The following is a 16,166-nucleotide window of genomic DNA, read 5'->3' as shown; positions in this document are numbered from 1 at the left end:
GACCTCCGATATCCCCTTTAGCCTTCAGTTTTAATGCTGCCAGAAAAAACTGTTAAAGACAACTCTTGTTTTTATGTATCTGACAGACGTTAATTTTTTTAATATAATAGGAGTGAGGTTTACAGCTAATTATGTAGAGAGATTTGGTAGTCATAACTGTAGGATTCATCTGTAGTTTGTCAAGCCCAGTTAAAATGAACTGCAATATCTTTCAGTATATGTGGGTCACATATTGAATACCATAACACTTGACAGGAGACAATGCAGAGGAAAACTACTGGTTTTACCTCCAAATATCATGAGTTATGGCTAAAAATATCTGCCAAATCAGAAATAAAGAACAAAACAGCATGAACCTCAGGGCACAATGAAAGAAGATAATGCACTTTCTGCATTAGATTGGAGAACCATTAACAAATGGGACTACACAGGTTATATGTATTACAAGCCCAATGGCTTGGATACAACATTCACAAACTATGAAAATCAAAAAGGAAATTTCTTGATTGGGGGAAAGAAATGCCCAAAGCATCCTCTTATCCTTCACCCCTCTATCGCTGTAAATACAAAGACTTAAAACAAGTGAGCTAATATCACTATGGGAGACTACATTTGGGGGCTGATTCGTGAACGTGATTTACAGTATAATCGTAAATCTCGAAAAACTACTCACTTCTAAATCTTTTGTAGTCATTTTTGTATTACTTTAGTATAAATACATGTTAATTTGGATTCATATGTTGTTTTTTTCTGACTTTATGTGAACGAAGAGACACAAATTCGCCCGTTTTCTCATTGGAAATAGGTACATTTCAAAATATCACTGTCCTGGTCACAAAAGCAAAGTTTGTGGGGAATAATAGCCATTTTCTATACTTTTGAGGCATAAGCAATTAGGAAATAACACTTACTACCCAGGAACCAAAAAAAAAAATATTTGTTACACGGTGTATTCAGTACTGGTTGGTGCGAGTCATGCAATGTTACATCACAATTTTCCATGGTTAACTTACTAACATTAATTCATAATAGCAATTCATTTTTATACCATGAAACAATCAAGGTGATCAACAGTACCCTGGTTAACCAGTTTGGGTAGAGATTGAGGCTGGACAGGACCTTTAATTCACCTAATTTCAGTTAAATCTTCACCAAACAGAACCAAGGAGCACAACATGACATTTTTCCCAGAATCCCCAACCGATATTCAGGACAAAACTGTGAGGTTGCCTTTGTTAGCTCAAAGGTTATGTTTCCTCTGGGGGACCCAGGAATTTAGTTCCTAAAACAAGCAATAACAATAAAAGCCTTTATTTCTCTGCAGCATTGCAATGGACCCTTAAAAACCAGGGTAAATGAGAACCTTGAGCAAGGCTTTGCATATCTCGTCTGTACTGATAAATCTCTGGGCTGGATTAACTCTTCATCACCACCACATCACAGATGTGATGACAGGGAGTCTTAACAAGTGCAGCCCTACCTAATGCCTGATGTAATCAAAGGCGACCCTTTTCCTTTTTACCCTTTCTACTATGAAAAGCCAACTACAACTATCGATGATTTAAACCCTACAGTTACTTCTGAGGGTGCGAGAGGGATTACGGAATAGTAGCTTTGCAGTCCTCCCTTAGGCAGCTGTTAAGATCTTTAGTCGCTGGAGTAATAGTAATATGACCAAAAATATTTCACATGCATAAAAACGGCCAAGTTACAATAAAGGGACCTTTCATATAAAGATGTAATGTAGAAGTGGCTAAGACACAATTGGGGCATTTTTAGTGCAGTAGGAACAAGTAGCAACAAAATTAAAGTGGGGGCCAAACTGTTGTGCCAAATTACATATGAAATATTCTGCCTTTTATTGCAACTGTGGTACCATTCAGTAGCGCGATTATAAAGGGGTACTTGATCTTAAACTGTCAGACAGAAGGGGTACAGTTTAAATACCATATAAAATGGTAATCATGGACTGTGAAATCAGCCTTTTATACAATGTTAAAAAATATTCTGGTTGTGCATATTTCATTAAAAAAAAAAAAAAAAAGTATAAGCAGTTACAAGCTCCTTGTTAATTAGTCAAAATATAAATACACACCATCTTAAATAACTGATAAAGATTTAGTATTTAAATATAATACTAATATTAATACTTCTTTATAAACAATTTATGGATGGGTCATTACTAAACCTTAAGGTCTAGTAATTATATTGTGCAGACTGGCTGTCCAAAATGTTAGTGTGTGTGGTTCTTTAGCTACTGTTAGTTTTGTTTGTGCTGAATTATAGATTCCTGGAATATGTGGTATTGATGCCTGCAATGGTGTTAGTTCAGCCTCCTATTGAAAACTGCAGCTAGCATACCAATATTAGCCCTAACCTCTGTTAATGGAATATGGTCTGAAGGCACACTTTTAAATCAGGCCCACATCAATATAATGGATGTTCACTTACTGCTCATTTTCTGAAGGGTACATATGGCAGAAATGGAGCCAAGTGCAAATTGTAATGACACTAATGCATTATCAAAGCAGAGCAGAAGGCTAATGCATGAATCTGCATGCTGTGAACCCAGAAGCCATGAAATGAGTTGAGCCTCCTTGTTCAAGATTCAAGCCTATGCATTTTGACACAGAAAATCTAAGTTGATATTTTGATAAAATAAATAAATAAATAAATAAATCTATCAATTAATTTCACTCTCATCCTCACAAAATATTGAAAAAAAAAAATTGTTGAGGCAAATCATTTGCATTGGGTAATCACAGATGCTAAGCCATAGACAAGATTTGCGACAGACAGCAACTGTTGAGACAAGTAGGAATTAGAGGTTTGGTTTCCCAATTTTTCAATGTGTTTTTGTAACACAGACAGTGTTCCGTCACTGGCTTCTCGGAAGCATGCGTATGTTTTCCGGACAGAGCCAGACGGTCTGCCGGTGATACGCTTCCAGCTGTGTGATGTTTACATGGAATCGCAGATGGGGATTGGTCGGCTGGTGGGCGTGTCCTGGTGGAGCGCCTCGCTATAAAAAGAAGCCCCTGACACACCACCCTGCTGAAAGCCGGGACCAAACAGGTCTGTACTACAGTGTCAGCAAAGAGGTTCTGTTGGAGCTTTGCGGTAAGCAAACACAGAAAAAAATAAAAGGTTAACCATCAATCACCGAGTGTACAACTAGGATCGTGGCTTTGCTGTTTAATTCACTGAAAAAGATCAGGGTATAGTTTAGGGATTTTTAAAATCGCACTTGAAAAGTATATAGCTGTCAGCAGGACCTCCTTTGTAGCTGAAGCAACGCACAGCCGTGTTCACTGCAAACCTTTGTTTTTTCGCAGTGTTTTTCGCATTTTCTTCTGTTTTGTACACTGTTGTTGGTAGCGGCTCATGGCTTTCCGGTGAGCTGAAAATATATATATCATATGCACCTGATGGCCATTTCAAAAGACAGCTTTCTTATGTCTCTCCCGTCTGTCAGCGGATCACCCACATCTATCCTATCACATTTCATAAACACATTTAATCCCACGATCAGGTAAATGTAGCAGGATATGTGGAATTACAAATGACACTACTGCAAACCTGGTGCAACATCAATATAATTCCCCCAATCACTGCACATCACAATGCTAAGGCCTTTATTCTATGAAATCTTGGGACAACAGTCGTAAGAGACACTGCATACTGGATTAGTTCAGGCATGTATAAGAGCAACTGCTGAAGATAATTGTTTTGCCACAAAAGGTCAGCGAACAGTTAAAGTAAGGAGGCAGATCACTGAATACACTGCAATCTCAGGGATACCTTTGCCTTCCTGAAATTACAAGGAGTGCAACAGTAAGACATTAGTTTAGAAAATCAATATCTTATTCTGATTAGATTACCGAGTCTTTTTGATGCAATGCCCCAAAGGTTTGCCAAAATGAGCACTGCCAGGATCTGCAATGGATTCACATCATTGTTCCTTTCTATGTGGGGACTCCAGGGTGGTAATAGTTTGAGGATATACTGCAGACCATGAATGTTCATTTTAGGACCTGCCAGCCTAATTTTCCTCACTTGCCACTTTAAAGAGTCTGAAATAATGGCTCCCTTACTATTGGCCCTGTTACAGGGGACTAAGGTTCCAGTGCACAGCATCAGATTGTGCCAAGGGAAATGAATCACAAGTACTTATCTGGGGTTCATAAAGTGTTGGCTTAATGTCTGGAGAAAAAGAAAAACTGATAGTAAATCAGTGCCTACCCAGCATGGTGCAATTACTATCACATACACTGCTCCAGATAAGGGTTTGGGTCACTGAGTAATTTACTCTCCAATTTACACACTATACGAGTAAAACGCAACATTGCCTTGACGTTACTTTCACTAAATACTGTTCATACTTTAATGCCAACTTATGGGGTATGCATTAACTACAGCCTTGCATTTTAACTGTAATGTTACCTTGAACTACTGTACAAAAAATTGGTCTTACAATAAAACTAAAATTAGTCTTATGTGCTTTATTGACCACAAACAATAAAGCTGTGATGCAAATAAACAGAAACTTTTTTTTTTTGGTATTATTCCAATGCTGCAGATGTAATACTTAGGGTTTGAATTTTTCGGGGTTTATTTTTTGTTCAGTTCAGGGTAGGGTTTATCGTTTTTTATTATTATTTGGCAAAATCTGACTCCACATCATCTGTTTCCAGCCTGCTTTTGTGCCAGTGAGAATTGCCATATGCTCTTCAAAAACTGCGGACATGGTACAAACCCTTCTCTATTTGTATTCCAACAAACAAACAGAGCAAAGACCCAGTTAGGATTAACAGCTGCTTGGCAATTGTTTTATACAACAGAAGCTGTCATAACTACAACTTAAGGATTTAAAAGAATGCCATTACGAGATGCTGAATAGCGGGGCTGCAAGTTGTCAATAAAGTGCCAAGAGGTTAAGACACAGATACTGCTTTATTGTTTAATCCTACCCTCTGCGAGAATCCTCAAATCTCCCATCACAACACGTCGCCCTGATTAGGAGAGGAATACTATTATACAGAGCATTTGTGATTTCAGTGACCTGGCCTGACCTTGCTCCTCAGTACTTAACCCCCTAAAGAGTTCTATAGAGACTCTGTATATTGGGATGCTATGGCATTGTGTTGCAGTCTTACGTAGGTTGACAGTGCCAAAAGGCTTTCAATACAGCACTATGGCCTCAAGGTCTGAAATTGCCCAGGCAGCCACAAAACTCCTCCTCTTTTCAAATTGGACTGTTCTGCTTGCTCGACACAAGCAAGGACACCATGATTTGATACTGTCACACTGGCCTTGTTGCCTTTCACACTCTCTCTTCTCATTGCTAGAAGTTCTATGAAGCAAAGAAATAAATTCGAACAAACATTACAGAGCAAAGCAATATTTCACTATACCAGTTAGAATTAGAATTTGGTAGTTGTGCCACAGAAGCACATGTAAAAAGGAAATCCATCAATGTCAGGCACAAATCCACAATAAAAAAAAATAATAATAAAAATGGCTTAGGGTCCCCAGTTGCTCACCTAGTAAAAGCTGCCATAAGGTGTACAGGGAGAGCACATGAGTGTGGTTTGAATCCAGTCATGTCAAGTTGATCTTTTCTCTGGGACACACAGGGAGCACTGTACTCAGTAATTGGCTTTTGTGGTCGGTCAGGCTTGGCGAGGAAAGACGACTCGCACCAGTTTGCTTCTAGTACACAGCAAATCTTTACTTTTCAGTCTTAACCGAATACACAATATGATAGAACACAAATGTATGGCTAATCAAATAACTGAATACTCATTGGAGTTCATTTAAATTGCCTACCTTCTTTACATTTGAAATATTCAGATAAATTGTGTGCGATACGTACAGGGTAATTAGCACAGTTTTAAAGCAGCTATTCCTCAATTGAATTGCAATTTCAACACCATCGACCCTTAACTGGCTGTCAGCACCTGCCTGCAGCAGAGTTTAATCCAAATAGTCAAATAATTGGCTCATACTGCTCTAATCGACGACATTGGATTTTTCCTGTAAAAAATAACTCTGATAATTCAATATTTCACAGAACCTGTATGATCGTACATTAGAGACAACACGGTTCCATCCTAAATGTAATCACTCACTTCATAGATCAAAAAATGAATTAGTTTAATCAAATAATTGTTAATTTTGCTTAAATCAAATTGTATTTTCATTAACTAAAAGGCCCCTACCTGGACACATTGCTTTAACTTGCCAGGCAGTCAGGATTTAGATCTGTCAGAGTTTAAAGCATTTTAAGCTTAAATATCACTAAAATAACAAAAAATATTGGGTAAAAAAACCAACACAAGTATGTTTTGAATGACTCACTGCAGTGCCAACAATCTGGGGATAGCTACAGTCAGTGTACATGAGATATTCACAACAGCAGATAAGATTTTGTATTGCCCGGAGCTTTGATGAAAATGATATTGCTACTTGTATTATTATTATTTATTTTTTTTACAAAATTCAGCATATTAAATGAATTGATGCATTGATGTTCTCATAAAAGCTTTTGCAGTGATAAAACAAAGTACTCTATTCATCACTAAAAGCAGCTAAGAACTCTGCAACATTTACATTGAAAGATTTACATTTCTTTTTGATCAATGAAAATAATAAAACATCAAAGCTAGTCATTCAAAACTAACTGTGTATGCATATTAACATGTTTTCCAAATTAAAATGATGCAGCCCTATTTCTCATGCATCATTTGAGGATGACCTCTTCACAAGGTCTAGCCTAAGAGAAGCCTATGCCATCGCTACTATTAGAGTCCACTTGTGTCTGCTAGGCTTTGCATTAAGCCAACTTGTCATAAAGACATGTTAGCATTTGGGTCATTCCATATGTAATCATCATCATCTGAGGGGTGACATTTGGTAGTCATGGACTGGGGTTTTACTGGGTTGACAGATTGGATCCACAAAGAAACCAAAGCATTGCAAGCTTATTTTGAGGCTCTTTCCAAATAGAAGTTATTGATGTGTCAATAAAAAAAAAAAAAACATGGGTGACTCAAATGTTGGATGCAACACGTCAATGTTGAGAAGAGTCAAGCTAGAAATTGTTGTTCATTTTGAAAATAATAGTGTAATCTGCCTTCTCTGAACAGTAAATAGATAATGGTCCATACAGTAGGACTAATGAATATTAAACCTCAGACAGGGGAGCAATGAAGCTGCAGTATTACTCTGAGAATTTCTCAAACTGCTTTTGTCTTGCCAAACACTTTATATGTCAGCCAGGGAGCAATCCAAGGAATGACTTTTGAAAATCTACAATCAAGCAATTATGATTTCCTGAGGAGTTCTACTCCATGGAGATCACTCCTAATTATGATACCATGGATGGCTTTTGATGCAGCATGTTCTTAAGCAGGACTTGGTTAACCTGGAATAAGAAGATGAGCCTCAACCTTGTCGTGAAATGTATGTGGTAGAGCTAGGTTCTGGAAATTGTAGGAACATATTTCATTTGCTTAGAAGAGCTGCCAGGTTGTATTTTTTTTATATTTTTGTCACAACAGAGTGTCATTTTAGAACTAGACTAGCTCAGTGTAAACTGAAACACCACCATCTTGTCAGGGCTGTTTACGAATGGCACTTCAACATTGTGATCTAAATATCAAATCAGACAGCAGCAGAGCTCTTACTGCACTGCCATCAGTTTAAATGACAGATAAGATGGACTGTGGATAAAGCCAGACAAGTTGCTGCTCTGTTTTTTGACAGACAGGAACAACAAAATATCAAAAACGCTGTTTGAAATGTATATTGGCATTTAAAATGGGCTTCAAAATGTTAGAGGTTACATAAGGACCTTTTTATTTTATTGTGTTACATGTTCCCATGTGTTGCTATAACTGTTTACGTAAGGTGTGTGCATTGTTTTTATTTATTTATTTATTATTTACATTTTGACCACTTTTTTAAACTTTTAAACTGCATTCCCTGCCTCAAGATGGCTTCCCATGTACCTGCATGTACCTGCACAATAAAAGGTCTAGTTTGGCCAAATACAGTATCCTGTGAAAACACCCCGTGCCTTCTTAAAGACTATTATTAAAAACTGGCCTGCAAAATAAAAAGTCATGAAATCAAGCAGAGACACATATTGGATCTCTCAAAACCCCCTAAATCAGTTTTAAAATCCCTAATGAAACACACACATTGCTACCAGCTGTTAGCAACAGGGTCCCTTCTTATTCCCTCACAGATCCATCATATCCAAACTGTACCCAGCACAGCACATTTCAATCCTGTTGTCTCCAAGGCTATACCATTGTGACAACCCTTGGCTGTTATTTGAAAATATTCAATGGATTTAACTTGAATGCATCACAGCAAAGAAAAGAACTGGCTTGGCCTTCCAGGGGGTTCGTAAAACACTGAATGAGCTTATTAACTTTCAACAGCCCACGTGCTATCAAAGATGAAACTGTTTCACCTCACAAATCTAAACATCTAGTTTGTTGGGTACTGCATAAAGGATCCTTTCTTGAAACAACTTCCAAGTATTTATATATATAAAAAAAGCACTCCTTTAACAGAACTGGCAGAAGGCACAGATGTCGTTGGCCATCCATCAGCAGTCCAAAGCACTTTTGACCACTGTTCCATTGTCCAATGTCTCTGTTCTTGTGCATATTTTAGCCTTTTAGTCTTCTTCCCCTTTCTTAAGAGGTATTCCTATTGCAGCACATCCTTTAAATCCTGATTTCAAGAGTGACCATCGTACTGTCGATTTGATGGACAACGACACCAGTGCCTTCTGCCAGTCCTTAAGGATATTATTTTCAAGTAGTGCTCATCCTTGTTAGACAGCTTTTTGGGTCTTCCAGTCCTGGGTTTGTCAATTACAGATGATGTTTCTCTGGACTTGTTGATTATGCTTTGGATACTACACCTTGAAAATTGAGTGATGCAAGCTATTTCACCCAATGTTTTTCCTTGTTTATGCAAGTAAGGTTGTTGTAATAGTAGAAAAAACTAGGGAGGAGTTGAGAAAATGTTGATGCTCATAATGCATCAGAGTAGAAAAATGCAGCATGTCTAAGACTTTTGCACAGCATGTTTGTTTTTTTCCCCCCTACTATTTGCAGGCTCATACACGCACTGCAATATAATACTTACTTGCGTGGCCATTACCTAGATTTGATGGAAAAAATCCTTCATTAAACTTCTACTCCATAATAGCAGACAGCTGTGTGGGGATCTAACTATATAACTGAGGTAAAAATAACCTGCATCCAGGAACTGTTCAGGCTTGTTGTTGACAGAGAAGTTGATGTTCACCTCTATGGGTCCCTTGTGCAAAAACCACACATCTCATCAAGAAGTCTGATCAAAATCCTGTAGGAAGTGTTCCCTATAAATAGAGGATATGACACAAACAAGCTGTACTGCTTGTGAGGATAGTTCCCAGCGAGGGGACTCATTACAGCTCAAGTCAAAGAACAGCAAGAAACCCTTTTGTTAAAGGCCCATGGAGTCCTAATTGGAACATTTGCGAGCGAGGATAGGTTTCAAATGTTTTTGAACTGCTTCTATCATCTGCACCAATGCCAGCATGTTTAATACAGACACGAGAAAGGCCGTGGCTTTGTGCAGTGTAAGTGCTCAGGGTTTTAAAGCATCTAAAAGACATATAGAACACAATGTCCCACCAGCAATCAGTAACACTTCATTTCCAGGGATGACCAGCCTGTTGTGGTTGGGACTGTAATGTTTTTCAATAGCATTACTCAGGGCACAGAAATTTTGCCTGGAAAGAATTTATAAAAATGAGGGTGGTTTAAATAAATGAAAAGTACATGTCTTGGCTACATTGTACAACAATATTTTATTCCTTCCAACTATTTTGGGATGGACAAATAAGAAATAAACAAAAAAGACTACACCTTTTTAACCCCAGACCTGTGGAGTGTCTTTTTCAGAACAGTTTATTAAAAGCAGAGGTTCACTTTTTTGTAATTTCAGAACCATACCCATTTGACATCCATTTTATTTCAAATGCTTGAAGTTACTATAATATTAAAAGAAAAAAAAGTTTGTGAGTCAGTTACCAATAATTGCCAGTTATACCACCAAAAAATTACCATTAATCTTTTACAGTTTGAGAAACCATGTTCTCACCAACCATTTATTTATTTATATATATATATATATATATATATATATATATATATATATATATATATATATATATATATACACATATACATATACATATATACACATATATACACACACACACACAATAAATGCAAGGTGCATTTAAATGGTTAATTCTTTATTCCTAAACAATTAAACACTTCATCCATTTGTAATTACAGGGAACTTTACATACTGATTTGCATTTTACATTAATGCATTTAATTGCTGGCTATATTTCATTTTGAAAACTAGCTAATTGCCAAACCCATTGGGTTAGTCATTACTATGCCTAATGCATCTTAAGGTAACTGAACATAACTTTAAGGGCAAACTTTTGATATAAAAATTATGTATTGTTTCAGATCATAGTTTTACATAGAACTGGCAAAACCTAAATTATACCTCTAGCCAAAAATAAATCTCAAGCCATGTTTTTCTTTCCCCTCCATATAGGAAACCACAGATTTGTTCACAATACAGTTGTCTTGTTATTACACTTGCTTCCTATCCGCTCACAGTAAGCTTTAAACATGCACAACACTAATGGCATTTATAAGGGTTAGTAATTACTGCTCGATTCATAGATGGCAGCTCCTTGCAGATCAAATGATGGATTACCATGTTCAGCAATAATCTGCAAGGCAACACATTACTGTATGATGTATGGCAACAGTGTAATCTCCGATCATATTAAAACAAATGACAGCCCCATTTACCACAGACTTAAAACGACAAGGTGAATTAATAAGAAGAAGAAGAATTTTTGGCCAAATACAAGGGTTGGATGAAAAACACAAACAACTGCCATAACAGGACAGCTAACTTGAAATCTGCAACTGTTTAAGAGCGGAAAACAATGAAATTATCAGTTCAGTTAAGGGTCTAGTTAAGTACACTACACCCTCGCTACAACAAACCCTTTGGGGTCCAAGCCTTGTGTTTGTTAAATCGAGGGGATAGTTATAACGAAAGGACAATTAAAATGAACAATAACCTGTTGAAGTTAGTTAATGAGATGAGATTTTGAATAAAAGTAGAATTACACCTGTTTGTCTCGTGTATGCAGTATTCTGCCTTTGCTTTATCCTATTCAATAAAGGGCTTGTAAGCAGGAGGTCCCCGGTTCAAATCCCACCTCAGCCACTGAATCATTGTGTGACCCTGAGCAAGTCACTTAACCTCCTTGTGCTCCGTCTTTCGGGTGAGAAGTAATTGTAAATGACTCTGCAGCTGATGCATAGTTCACACACCCTAGTCTCTGTAAGTCTCCTTGGATAAAGGCATCTGCTAAATAAACAAATAATAATAATAATAATAATAATAATAATAATAATAATAATAATAAATAAAATGCAGTACAAAAGCAAAAATCCAGAATTTAAGCTAAACTTTTATTCAAAATCAATCTGACATGAATCATTTCAAAGTGCGCCATCATAGAATTGCAAACTGAGCTTTTATTCAAAATCAACCTCGCACCGAAAAGTTTGACATGAAAAGTTCATCAGATCCTCAAGTTGTTTTTTTTTTTTTTTTCTTAGCAATTTCTTTGCTGCATGGTTGCTGAACAAGCCAAAAAACAGAGTGCTTTTTGATAACCTATATTCACGACAGACATATGCCTGCATTACTGCTTTTCAAACGATCTATGTAGTTTCCAGCTTTGTTTAATTGAATGAACTATGTTTCGGAAGCATAGTTACACAGCACACGCTTAAGACAAAAGAATTGACTTCACTGTGGAGGTGGCATGCCGTGTATACAGTCCAGGGGCCAAGGGTCAGGTTTGTTATAGCCGAAGGTTCGTTATAATGAAGGGCGTTATAGCGAGGGTGTACTGTAATTGCGAGCTTAGTTGGAATGAAAACCAGCAGACACAGTGGGTGCCCAGGACCGGATTGAAAACCACTGGTCTAGACGCCTAGCCTAGCAATTTAAAGAGCGATAGGCCCAGGAAAGAAAAGTCTGGGCAAGGCTGTACAGTTACACAATTCATTATGAAAACAGATACATGCAGTGTGGTACTTCAGGAAGAAGCAACACAGTGCTCTTCTCACTCACATCATTCAACGAGTTCTGTTTCCATAGCTTGGATTATTCGGGTATCAGTAGTTGACTGAAAAGCTCAGTAAAAAATTGGCTAAATAGGGGTTCCAAGTTTATCATCAAATGTCTACAACAAACTTTGGGGATGTTATTCCCATATCTTACTATAAATAATGTAATTTGTTTACTTCCACACTGTCAATCTAATGCAACTCAAATACATACTATAATTAATACTTATATATATACCCTTTAACCTACATGATCTTTTAAAAGTTTCAGTATTCTCACCATGCTTTCTGAAAATCATGCACTGGGACACAGTTGCCGTCTAAAACAGTATCTGTATCACATTCTCATGGGGAATTTGCAAGCTGTCAATTGTTTGTAAAGAATTAATAAAGCCACACCAGCGAGGTACTGCAAGCTGTGTGTAGCTTACCCATTTTCTGCCTCCATCAAGCCCTTAGGTTGATTCTAAGCAGGTCCTATCATTTGTTGATCAGTAAGACCTCTTCCTTTTGAAGAAGACAGTTGCTTTTTGCTTTTTATCTGGATTGAATATCTCGTGCCTGGCCGACGGACACAACTTTGAGAATAAGAGTAATGGAAGGCTGTTGCAGGGGGCGGGACGTGGGTTTGCAAAAACGAAACAAAAGCAAAGTGCGGGGTGAGTACACGCGGTATTTATCATAGTGATGATTAATCACTAGGTAATGAATAGGGGATAATTGAATGACGTAGCGAATGAGGGTTTGTCCATCCTCCCGAACCTAAGTTATAAACTTCATTTTTAATACAAGCTTGATTAGCCAGCGTATAGGCAACAAGCTCAGGTATGTCTTATTAAATTAACAGTAAAACCGGGAATGGATGAAAGTGCTAAGCAATGGGTGTCTTATTTCCATCCATGAACATGCAACACATAATAACTGAAGCTTTCAGCGGTTAACATTTTTGTTTTGTTTTATGTACGTTTGCTTTTGTTTTGTGGTTTTTAAATGTGACACATGGTAACTATTTAAAAACATAGGTATCTGTGTGTGTACTAAATATGAGGAGGGGTTTTGTCAGGATGTGTTTAAATAACTCCTGTAGCTATTTGCCACGTCTATAAGCAGCTATTTCTAATTCCTGCAAAAAGTTCCTCAACTTTCTGTTTCTTTGAAAGTACGTGTTTATTTTAGTTAATTTCAGGTTGACAACTTGTGTTCTTTAAAAACGTCTGTTAGCATTCAAATGGACGCAATTGTAATAGCCAACACAAACACAAACCAAACAACTCATCCTGGCACAAAATTATTTTTGCAATAATGAATCATAGCACGAGCTGTCAAACCCAGTGATGATCTATAGTTTTTTTTTTATTTTTTTATTTTTTTTTTTATTACGTTTCTGTCAGCACCCATGCCCACACGGAGGTTAACTGTCTGTTTAAAAGATTTGCATATTGGCATGGGGATATGAAGTGTTTTGTTGCAGAAGTCCTTGACAACAAATTAAGCCAATAAACAAAAACAAAATAAATAAATAAATAGGCAATTCTTTACCTTTTCATGGGTTCACAGAACCATAACAAACAATTAAAACATGTTAGTCACAATAAAAGGTCACCAACTGTGGCCGGAACAAAACAGAATACTTGCACTTACCTCTTTCTCAGTCGTATTCCTCCAATCTAGCGTCCCAGTATCACGAAGCATGCACCGGTAGCCTAATTATTAGTCCAAGTTTGCTAAAACACCTTCCCGAACACTGTTCTCAACAAGATGCGTCAGAATCCCACCCAGAACCATATACACCCTCTGTCACAAACATGTAGCTTCTCCAAACAAACTATGTTGATCCCCCTCTTTGTGTTTGTTGCAATTTGCAGTACTTCGACTGGTGAGCTGTCCCTACCCTAGCTCGCAAACAGCGCTAACGGGATCCCACCGTGCCCCGACTCCCAGAGCACAGCACGCCCCCCCTGGGGACACGTGACTAAACCACCGGAATGGTTCTCATCTCCTTAGCAGCTGTGATCAATTAAACCGCAACTCCACTTCAGCTGGTCTGCAGGACACGACAGACATCCTCGCTTGTCTTTTTTTTCCCTTCGTTGATTGCCTTTTCCAGCTCGCTGACTGCTCCGCAGGAAGTGGCTTTATATGTTACAGCTTACTAAATATCAGGGTAATGTTCTTTCAAAGTCACACGACTTTTTTTTTTATTTGAGTTTGGAACTGAAACAGAGAGTACTAAAACATTAAAAAAAGGCACCTGTTTGGTAATTGATGCATATGTAAACTATACCAGCCTTCCATCATTTCAAAATCATTTTTAAAGATGTAAAGGCTGCCACAGAATAGACCAACAACTATATTTATTAATATCACCGTGTGACAATCATTATTTATTTTTTTTTGGTTCCTGGGTAGTAAGTGTTATTTCCTAATTGCTTATGCCTCAAAAGTATAGAAAATGGCTATTATTCCCCACAAACTTTGCTTTTGTGACCAGGACAGTGATATTTTGAAATTTACCTATTTTCCAGAACATTCCAGATAGATTCATTGCTGGGTGAAATAAATGTATTTTTGTAGGATGGTACAGAGGGGAAAAGAGAGCCATGAAGTTCGCTATCCCAAGAATTTGGCGGGAACCCACTGACCACGCAAGCAACTGCTACTTCTGCATGGTGGACCCTTCCAAACGTCGGACTGGCAAGAATGCACCTGCTATCACGTATCCGGACCTTCCTTCATCCATCGCCCCGGTGCCACACTGCCATGAGCTCCCCGTACCCACTCCTCCGGAGAGAGAGCAGCCATCTTTAGAAGAGAGCAGCAAGTCAGAGAGCGAAAAAGACGTTGTAGATCCAGATGACAATTTCAGATGTGGAGCTGAGGAGAGAAACCCATGCTACCCCAACCAAAAAGACCTCAACGACTTGATTAGAGATCTTGGTCTCACCAAGTCCAATGCCGAGCTTATGACGTCTAGGCTCAAGCAGTGGAACTTGTTGGATGAAAGTGTGCAAGTCGCAGATCAGCTGAAGCATCACCAACCTTTTTCCAGCTTCTTCACCCGTCAAGATGGGCTCTGCTTCTGCCACAATGTGACCAGTCTGTTCGAGGCAATCGGAATCGCCTGTAACCAGAATGAGTGGCGCCTCTTCATTGACAGCTCATCCAGGAGCCTTAAAGCCGTGCTGCTCCATAATGGTAACAAGTACCGATCTCTTCCCCTGGCTCACTCGGTGCACCTCAAAGAGGATTACAACAGCATCAAGACCTTGCTGGACGCCTTGAAGTATGATGAGTACAGCTGGGAGGTCATAGGAGACTTCAAAATGGTGGCATTCCTGATGGGTCTCCAAGGCGGTTTTACCAAGTTTTCCTGCTAGCTGTCTGAGGCAAAGGTCAAAGCCGGTGTCTTCGTCGGACCACAGATAAAGAAGATCCTGGAGTGCAATGAATTCCCCAAGAAGCTCACTAGTAAGGAGAAAGCGGCTTGGAACAGCTTTGTCGCAGTGGTTCGGGGCTTCCTGGGCAATTACAAGGCCAAAAACTATGTGGAGCTGGTTGAGACTCTGGTGAAGAACTACGGCACAATGGGCTGTAGGATGTCCCTCAAAGTCCATATCCTTGATGCTCATCTTGATAAATTCAAGGAGAACATGGGAGCGTACTCGGAGGAGCAAGGCGAGCGCTTCCACCAGGATATACTGGACTTTGAATGCCGCTACCAAGGACAGTATAACGAGAACATGATGGGAGACTACATTTGGGGGCTGATTCGTGAAAGTGATTTACAGTATAATCGTAAATCTCGAAAAACTACTCACTTCTAAATCTTTTGTAGTCATTTTTGTATTACTTTAGTATAAATACATGTTAATTTGGATTCATATGTTGTTTTTTTCTGACTTTATGTGAACGAAAAGA

At 38.3% G+C, this 16,166-nt stretch overlaps 1 protein-coding gene across 4 annotated transcripts in view; it reads right to left on the bottom strand.

Moving 5' to 3' along the window:
* Positions 1–14,322, bottom strand: part of LOC117412345 (probable E3 ubiquitin-protein ligase MID2) — a 132,818-nt gene extending 118,496 nt beyond the window's left edge. For all 4 annotated transcript variants that reach the window (XM_058989146.1, XM_058989144.1, XM_058989145.1 and 1 more), the window contains exon 1: positions 13,890–14,322. The gene's annotated coding sequence lies outside the window, so the exon portion shown is untranslated. The remainder of the gene's footprint in view (positions 1–13,889) is intronic.
* Between the last annotated feature and the right edge of the window lie 1,844 nt (positions 14,323–16,166).

This window comes from Acipenser ruthenus, chromosome 16 (assembly GCF_902713425.1).
Source record: "Acipenser ruthenus chromosome 16, fAciRut3.2 maternal haplotype, whole genome shotgun sequence".
Taxonomy (NCBI): domain Eukaryota; kingdom Metazoa; phylum Chordata; class Actinopteri; order Acipenseriformes; family Acipenseridae; genus Acipenser; species Acipenser ruthenus.
This window is presented reverse-complemented; position numbering and strand designations above follow the sequence as displayed.